A 7,224-nucleotide genomic window follows, 5' to 3' on the forward strand; every position below is an offset into this window, starting at 1 on the left:
TTAACAGTGACTTGCTGCCACCTACTGGCGGTATTAATTTCACATTTAAAGTATATTTTCATTTTTAAAATAATTGTAAATATCAGTATTCAATATTTTATGTTTAAAATAACAAAATATTTTTATGCATTTGTAACTGCAGGTTAAATACATTCATGTCCCTCTGAGCTGAATTAAATAGTGTAAATAGGTGTATCTAAATGCCTCTTCAGAAGATGCAGCTTCTGTGTTTCCTCTGCATTACAAAGATGAATTTTGTTGATACTGATATCATTTGTTTGGTAACAGCCCAAATGTCTTATTATTCTAATTGACTGATTAAGAATTTGACTCAAAAGATGATGCACACAGAAAAAAAATATGGCTTTATAAAGGTAAAAATGGCCATAAAATTTTAAAATCAATTTAAACTTATTGGAACAGATAAATTTCTATCAGTGCTGTGAACTGACCAGTACATAGAATATGAAGGATATCAAAAACAAGGTTTACACACACACACACGCACGCACGCGTGTGCAAGTAGAGAGACATTTAAGAGGGTTTATTCTTCAAATAACTCTAATTTCAAATTGCAGAAAAATGTGTTTAGAAATTGTGTATGGACTCTTGTTCTTGTTCCAAGTTACCTTCCTGTCCACTGATTTTTGCCTCTTAAAAGCCACACAGCCTTCCAAGAAGACAGTAAAGGCTTGTGTCATGCTTGAGCTTTAGTTAGGATGAAACTTGAAACTTAATTTACACGAAATTAATGCAATGTTTAGGTATTATTATTATTTTTATTACTATTATTTTGATTTATGCCTTAGTTTAAATTTGTACCGTTTACTTTTTTTAAAGTAATGTAAAATTGTTTTTTTATATTTCTTGATTTAAATTGAAATAAATAAATAAATAAATTAATTTATGCATTTAGCAGACGCTTTTATCCAAAGCGACTTACAGTGCATTCAGGCTATACATTTTTTACCAGTGTGTGTGTTCCCTGAGAATTGAACCCACGACCTTTGCGCTGCTAACGCAATGCTCTACCACTGAGCCACAATGATTTAATCCCTTAGTTTTAGGTTGTAATGTTTACCTTTTTTAAAGTAATGTGAAATAGATTTTTGTATTTTTATTTATATATATAACTTATTTTTTTTAAACTGATATTTGTATTTGCATTTTGAATGTAATATGGCAATTAAATGCATTAAATGGGTTTAGTTTTCACGGTTATTAATGTATGCAATTTCTGCAATAAAAATTTTCATCTTTCTGAAAAGGAAATAAATTAGTTGTTTATTTTAAGAGACCTATCTTATTTTCTCTTGTATATTTAGAATTGTTCTTTATTAAAGAAAAATTACTTCTTATCTGATTACTCGGACTAATAGGTAGAATACTAGATTACTAAAATAATCCAAGATGTTCATGTCTTTCTGTCTTCAGTCACAAAGAAATTAAGGTTTTTGAGGAAAACTTTCCAGGATTTTTCTCCATATAAAAGACTTGGGGACCAATGGGCTGAAGGTCCAAATTGCAGTTTCAATTGCAGCATCAAAGAGCTCTACATGATCCCAGCCGAGGAATAAGGGTCTCATCTAGTGAAACCATGGGTCATCTTCTTAAAAAAAAATAAGTATATACTTTTTAACCACAAATGCACATCTTGCACTAGCTCGACTTCATGCATTACGTAATCACGTTGGAAAGGTCACGCGCGGTTAGCTCTTCGTCGGTGTACTGCGGGTTCAGAAAGGTAGGGTAGGGCGAAAAACTCCATCTCATTTTCTCCTCAAACTTCAAAATCTTCAGACATCGTTGTTTTACCTTTTTTTGGTAGGGCTTTTTTTTGTAAAGGCACATTCGCTTTGTAAATACTGAGTCGGTACTTCCGCCTTCGTCACGCGTGAGTCGTGACCTTTCCAACATGATTACGTAATGCGTGAAGTCGAGCTAGTGCAAGACGAGCATTTGTGGTTAAAAAGTATATAAATTTGTATTTTTTTAAAGAAAATGACTGATCGTTTCGCTAGATAAGACCCTTATTCCTCGGCTGGGATCGTGTACAGCCCTTTGAAGCTGCACTGAAACTGCAGTTTGAACCTTCAGCCCATTGGTCCCCAAGTCTTTTATATGGAGAAAAATCCTGGAAAGTTTTCCTCAAAAATCTTTATTTCTTTGCGACTGAAAACAGAAAGACATGAACATCTTGGATGACACGGGGGTGAGTAAAGTATCATGAAATTTTTATTCTGGAAGTGAACTAATACTTTAATTGTAGCAAATATGCTGATATGTTTTACAAAACACTGGCTGAAATGCACATTTTCTGTTTCCAAATAATTTTAGAGCATTATCCATTGGCACTGAAACAGGGAAGAGTACATTTCTGTTAACCCTCTAATCGCCAAAGTCGCAAAATTGCAACAAGACGTCATACTTAATAAAATAGACTGTAGTTCCTAATATGGAGTAATATCTCATTTGTATTCCCTACCACTAGATGGCAGATGTGTACTGGATCCAACACTTTGATGAGCTTGTTGGTCATCTAGTAATAATTTAGTACTTTCTCCTGTTTTATTGTTGGTTTCCTCTTTTCTGATCATTTGGAATGAGGATAAAAAGACAAAAAAAACATGCAAATAAGTTAAAAGATCCATTCAATATCTACTATTTCCTGAATATTATTAAATTCAAGATGGCCGCCCCTGATGACGTCATAATATGCAAATTAAACAAGTATATTTACACTGAATATTATTAAATTCAAGATGGCCGCCCCTGATGACGTAATAATATGCAAATTAAACGAGTACATTTACACCCCACATAAACTTTCTGTAATGCCCAACATTTTTCTAATTTACAGTAGATTTCTATCTTTAAGTCCTTTCAAGCCACAGGCGTTTGAAATCTTGATGTCAAAATCCAGCATTTTTCCAAAAATCCCTGGCGCCTAAAGGGTTAATCTACTGAATTATCGGCCAATGCTGACATTTTGTCCGATTTATCGGGCTATCACAATATAAGACTGAGAAATTAGAGGAATGCAGGCCTTGAGACCCCCAGAAACGATGACTTTGATTCACCCAAAACAAACACCCATTCATTTAACATGCGACATGAGAGAAAAGGAGCGAAAATGGCCAAAAATGCGGACATGACTTCGCCGACCACGCCCAGTCCACACACCAGCCCAACAGCAACCAGCGAACAATGTTTAAACAAGACGCGCTGCATATAAAAAAAAAGAGCCGATCTCGCGTCGGATGTCTGTCTGATTACGGTCCATCCGGGAATTCATGCGCGCGAACTACTCCCGCCCTGCGTCCGCTCTTTACCTGACGTTACCTTCCTAACGTCCGCTTTGTCTCAATACGACACCGGGCAGCTCGTCTGCACCATTTGATCTTACAACGGCCTTTTAGACAATGGGAATATATTACATTGTGCTGACAAAGACCAAAACACCAATCCATTTCCACAAGCAAATTCAAAATGACACACACTGTCGATACCTTCAACTGACAGGAACTCAAAGTAGTGAGGTAAACGCCCTACTTTTCGCCTAATGTGCCCGACATGATCTGGCTTGCCAGATATCCTCTAGGACCGAGCTTGAATGCGATAAATCACATTTTTACACTTATATTCTGACTAACATGTGAACAATAACAGATGAAGTGATGTTTGTGTGCGGAGGAGGAGGACTCATCCTTCCGTTGTCAGGAAAGCTGAAACGGTCGAAGAGCGAAAACGCGCAAAATAGCGTTTATTAAGCCACGTAACAGCCCCGACTTCGTTTTAGGAGTAAAACTTCTTATTCTTGTATCATCCGAGCCGCCATTGAGTCATTTCTCAAGCAAAAAGCTTTGAAGCATCCCAATGGCAAGTACTTATTACAAACAATTAGCTTCTTTTCGAGTGATATAAACAGCTCAGTTAAAACGAGCAGACTCGGAAGAAAGAAATACAGATCTTATTTATGCAACAGCACAGCGAAGAGTTGAATGAAACGAAAGTAACGTTAAGCTAACCTGTGAATGAGAGTGGTCGCTCTGTCTCCGTCTGCACGGCTCAGCTGCCACTCACCGACTGTGGCGCAAGCAGCGCGGCGTTCCCGTGCGATCCACGGGGTTTCCCTCCCACTCTCGCGCTGCCGGAGCAGGGACTGGGCAGGGGCCGTGACGTCAACCGCTGCCTAGGCAACCGGAGTTTTGATTGGCGTGCGCCGCGCAACCTGGAGCGCGTTTGGTTCCGAGGAATCTAATGAGGAGAATGGGTTTAACCCTGTAAAGCCTGACATGTGGAAAAAACCTTTTAGAGTATAATATGAGAATATGGAGCTCATACTCGAGGAGAAATGAAACACTTCACTTTTATTCTGAGGTGTAGATGCTGATATTTATATGGGCAAAAATTATGATGAAATTCTGATAGCTTGCCTTGTGATGTAAATTAGTGAGATCTTTTTAACAATATAACAGGCTAAATGCATAAAATGCATTTAAATATCAGTCGTCATCTCCCACTGATAGGCTTATGTCTGAGTAAAATGATATTTAAATGCTTAGTTTTATGATCAAAGCTGTGGAGACGAAACATATAATGCAATGCAATACAATGATGACTGAGAGATGAACAAATAAATGTTACACAAAATATGATTTTTCTAAAAAAAAAAGGAAATATGGATAATCAAGTAAACATCTGTTGCTTCAGTCCAGTAAGTGTTCATCTTAAAACATTAATAATAATAGAGTAATAGAATAAAAGAAAAATACTGTTCTTAGGATGATATTAAAAAGCCTTTTATTTGCTAATAATGTATGTATTATCAAGCAGACATCAGAAGGCATGTAGATGTGAACAACAGGTTTTTCAGCAAAGTTCTGATCATGTTGACAATTGTTATTATTTTTTTTATTTGAAACATTAATACTACATTTTATATTAATACTAACAAAACAACCCAACCGCTGGGTCAAAACAAGCCAACCGCTGGGTCAAAACAAGCCAACCGCTGGGTCAAAACAAGCCAACCGCTGGGTCAAAACAACCCAACCGCTGGGTCAAAACAACCCAACAGCTGGGTTTGTCCCTTTTAACCCAACAGCTGGGTTTGTCCCTTTTAACCCAGCGCTGGGTTATATTTAACCCAGCATTTTTTAGAGTGTAGTGGATGTCATGCATGAAAGTGTTAATGAAATGGATGTATTACTCTGTTTAGATTTATTTGACTTTTGACATGTGTTGCTTAATTGTCTTGCTCATACACCCTTGGTTTTGCTGTAATGGGGTTTGTCATAACGTTGTACAACAGTTGACCCAGAAGACAATGATACATCAATGTGTCAGACTTCATGCTTTTTGTGTACTAGATACTGTCAAAAAAAAATAAAAATGAAGACAATGAAAGAGCAAGGAAGACAAAATTGTCTGATCAGCAGCATGGTCTGAACACACAGCGTCAGAGCAGCTCGGCCTCTAAACTGGAGCAGAGGAACCAGATACTAATAAAAGCAGAATCTCAATTATCTCCCATCGAGGTCCATAAAGAGAACATGTGCTAATTTTTAACAGGGTCACATTTTCTCGTTGGAACAGTGTGTTAAGATGTTACAACCCAATTTATGGGTACAGTCACACCAGAATTATAAGATCTCAATCCTGCTGGCATGGTTTTTAATGCTAAATTGTTTATGTAATTAGTATAATGTGACTCTCTAAAGATAATTGTTGTTGCTCAATAAGCTATACTTTCTCAAATGTCAGCTTTTGACTCATAAAGAGGGATTTTTACCCCACCCTCAGCCGCACCTATACCTCAACATGCTCAGCGCTGAAATACCATCATTCTCATCCGTGAGTCACTGATGACATGCTATCGAGGTCATTCCCACAAATCAGCTCAATCCAATTATATAATATAATATGCAATTACACAAACTTAGTATGATTAATGGAAAAAAACCCTGCATTTTACATGATTATGCACAAGAGGCACAAATCCTGAGTTGTTTGTTGTGACAGTTATAGATACATTTGATAAACTATTACTTAACCTAGTTTGATTTAAACAGAGAACGTGAGCCCTGCCTTTAAAATGGTGATTTTGACCTGTCACACCTTAAAGGTCCTGACCTTCTCAGAATTATGTCACAATAGTCTTGTGAATTTATATTCAATTCATTCTTATAAAAATCGATTTTTAATTACAAACTAATTCGAACTATTATGTTTTAAGAGTTTCAGGCCATATTTTGTACCCTATTTGTGCAAGTCTACCCAGGCAATCATTTCCAGTGAGTGATCTGCTGTATTTTGCATTGTCTTGTTCATTGTAATAGTCTCTCTATCAGAACGCTTTATTGGAGGGTGTGTCTGCAGTCCTGACTCGTCTCAACCTGCAGGGCAACTTCCTGTTCGTCCACATGTTATACTTTCTCCTGCGAGAGGGGGACAGATAGGGATTGGGGAGTTCAGGGCGGAAGCAATTACATCAAACTGATTAGAAAAATTATCTTTGCAAACTAAAGCAAAAATCGAAATAAATTATTGTGATCGAACAACATTCCTTTTAAGTATTTTTTTTCGTTCTCTTCATAACTCATAATAAAACATTCAGATTATTACTATTATTATTACGATTACTATTACCAGATTATTACCCTTTAAAATAATCACATTTTGTTGCTTTGCAGCCTGAAATGAAGACGGACACAGTTTATGTTTTTACTCAGTGCAACTTATAATATCCAAGTGAAAGATATAACACCAACATGTTATAAAAGGATCACCCCCCTCCTAAAAATGACTTGTAAACTCAACCCGGTGTAGCTAATCACCTTCTCAGTGGCACACAAAGCCATTTGACTTTCAACTGTGATCAGCTGTGGTCATTTTGATCAGCTCAGCATGAAAAGAGCTTTCCTGGAGCATTTCAGTCCTTGGTAGTGCAACTGAAGCAAACAATCAACTATGGGTGGCAAGGCACTGTCAGAAGATCTCCGGGATAAAGTTGTGGACAGGCACAAGTCAGGAGATGGATACAAAAACATTTCAAAGGCTTTGCCAATGCCTAGAAGCACAGTGAGGAAAATGGTCAGAGAGGCCACCAAGAAGCCTACAGCAACTCTGAAGCAGTTGCAGGAATTTATGACAAAGAATGGTCATTGTGAGCATGTGCCAATATCACAAATTATCCACAAATGTGGCTTGTATGGGAGGGTT

General features: G+C 37.2%; 1 protein-coding gene across 1 annotated transcript in view; it reads right to left on the reverse strand.

Moving 5' to 3' along the window:
* The window catches only part of LOC107748366 (14-3-3 protein zeta-like), a 19,655-nt gene extending 15,530 nt beyond the window's left edge, over positions 1-4,125 (reverse strand). Inside the window, exon 1 of the mRNA XM_016563139.1 lies at positions 4,029-4,125. The gene's annotated coding sequence lies outside the window, so the exon portion shown is untranslated. The remainder of the gene's footprint in view (positions 1-4,028) is intronic.
* Positions 4,126-7,224: the final 3,099 nt, after the last annotated feature.

This window comes from Sinocyclocheilus rhinocerous, unplaced genomic scaffold, assembly GCF_001515625.1.
Source record: "Sinocyclocheilus rhinocerous isolate Xijiao unplaced genomic scaffold, SAMN03320098_v1.1 scaffold1281, whole genome shotgun sequence".
NCBI lineage: Eukaryota > Metazoa > Chordata > Actinopteri > Cypriniformes > Cyprinidae > Sinocyclocheilus > Sinocyclocheilus rhinocerous.